Source organism: Mandrillus leucophaeus, unplaced genomic scaffold, assembly GCF_000951045.1.
Source record: "Mandrillus leucophaeus isolate KB7577 unplaced genomic scaffold, Mleu.le_1.0 Scaffold18, whole genome shotgun sequence".
NCBI classification, from domain to species: Eukaryota; Metazoa; Chordata; class Mammalia; order Primates; family Cercopithecidae; genus Mandrillus; species Mandrillus leucophaeus.
The window spans coordinates 2,186,627-2,189,030 of NW_012101809.1; positions in this window are offsets into that span (position 1 = coordinate 2,186,627).

The following is a 2,404-nucleotide window of genomic DNA, read 5'->3' on the forward strand; positions in this document are numbered from 1 at the left end:
GAGGCAGAGATTGCAGTGAGCCAAGATTGTGCCATTGCACTCCAGCCTGGGTGACAAAAGTGAGACTCCATCAGGAAGGGGAAGGGGAGGGGAGGGGAGGGAAAGGAAGGGAAAGGAAGGGAAAGGAAGGGGGAAGGAAGGGGGAAGGAAAGGAAAGAAGGAAGGGGGAAGGGAAGAAGAAAGAAAAGAAAGGAAAGAAAAGAAAGGAAGGAAAGGAAGGAAGGAAGGAAGGAAAAGAAAATCTACTAGTGTTGAATATGCATATCACATGAAGCAGTAATTCCGATCCTAGGCATGTCCCAATTTATATAAATTTCAAAACCAGGTAATATTAAAGTGTAGAGTTAAAGGTGGTTATTGGTCAGGCACAGTGGTTTACATCTATAATCCCAGCAATTTGGGAGGCTGAGGTGGGAGGCCTGCTTGAGGTCAGGAGTTCCACACCAGCCTGGATAACATAGTAAGACCTTGTCTCTGCAAAAATAAAAATAAAAAAATTAGCCAGGTGTGGTGGTGTGCCTGTAGTCTCAGTTACTTGGGAGGCTGAGGTGGAAGGATCCTTTGAGCCCAGGAGTTTGAGACTGCAGCAAACCATGATCACGCCACTGCACTCTAGCCTGGGCAACAGAGAAAGACCATGTCTCAACAAAAACAAACAAACCAACCTACCAACCAAACAAACAAACAAAAAGGTTATCTAGGGAGAAGAGGAGGGAAATTATTGTGGAGGGGGCATGATGGGGGCTTCTGTGGGTGTTGGCAACGTTCTGTTTCTTGACCTGGATGATGATCACATAAGTGTTCATTCAGTAATAATTAATTTAACCATATGTCTACTTTGTGCACTTTTCTGCTTGTCTGTTATACTTCATAATGAAATTAAGTTAAAAACAAAATGAGAACAAGAAATGTAGAAAGGGCCGGGCGCGGTGGCTCACACCTGTAATCCCAGCACTTTGCGAGGCCGAGGTGGGTGGATCACTTGAGGTCAGTTCAAGAGCAGCCTGACCAACATGGTGAAACACTGTCTCTGCTAAACATACAAAATTAGCCTAGCGTGGTGGTGCACGCCTATAATCCCAGCTACATGGGAGGCTGAGGCAGGAGAATCGCTTGAACACAGAAAGTGGAGGTTGCAGTGAGCCGAGATTGTGCCATTGCACTCCAGCCTGGGCAATAAGAGTGAAACTCTGTCTCAAAAAAAAAAAAGAAAAAAAAAAAGAAAGAAAAAGAAATGTAGAAAGAATCTACATGTAGAATGATTTAAGCATATTTTCTAAGTTTATCAATATAACATTTGGCCAAGTCATCAGGTTGGATGGAGCTATAATCACCATCTCAAGGGTCAATGGGATACTGAAGGTGGGTGTTGGGGAGAGGGATTGCCTGTTGAGATATAGGAAGGTAGACTGAGGCCTGATTGCTTCTAGATGTCCTGAAGCTTATTTAACTTGCCTTAATGCCTAGGTATTCCAGAGAGCCAGTTCCTGGCTATTCCAGTCTTCATTTTGTAACATTACTTGTAGCTGAATTACATTTTCCTTTTTTCTTTTCTTGTTGTTTTTTTTTAGATGGAGTTTTGCTCTGTCGCCCAGGTTGGCGTGTAGTGGCACGATCTCAGCTCACTGCAACTCCGCCTCCTGGGTTCAAGCCATTCTACTGTTTCAGCCTCCCAAGTAGCTGGGATTATAGGCATGCACCACCATACCCAGCTAATTTTTGTATTTTTAGTAGAGATGGGGTTCCCCATGTTGGCCAGGCTGGTCTCAAACTCCTGACCTCAGGTGATCCGCCCACCTTGGTCTCCCAAAGTGCTGGGATTACAGGCATGAACCACCATGCCCAGCCAATCTTTTTACCCAGCCGTCCCAGCTTTGCTACATTTATCTTGACATTCTATTTTACCTATAAAAATAGCCTCTACCAGGAAGCCAAGGTGAGCAGATCACTTGAGGTCAGGAGTTTAAGACCAGCCTGGTCAACATGGCAAAACCCTGTCTCTACTTAAAAATAAATAAATAAATAAATAAATAAATAAATAAATAAATAAGCCGGGTGGCTACTCAGGAGGTTGAGGGAGGAGAATCACTTGAACCTGGGAGGCCAAGGTTGCAGTGAGCTGAGACTGTGCCACTGCACTCCAGCCTGGGCGACAAAGCTAGACTCTGTCTCAAAAAAAAAAAAAAAAGGAAAAATAACTTACAAAATAAAGGAGTAGTGAGTATTACACTCAACCGTTAGCCTTATTCCAAATTCTCTTAGGGTGTTTATTGATGATATAGATGATAAATATACATACAGTTGTGATCAGTATCCATATACTTCTTCTTTTCTCTTAACCTTATTTTTCCACATGTACTTGTCACTTTGTTTCCTACATACGTTATTTTGAGTTTACCTATTT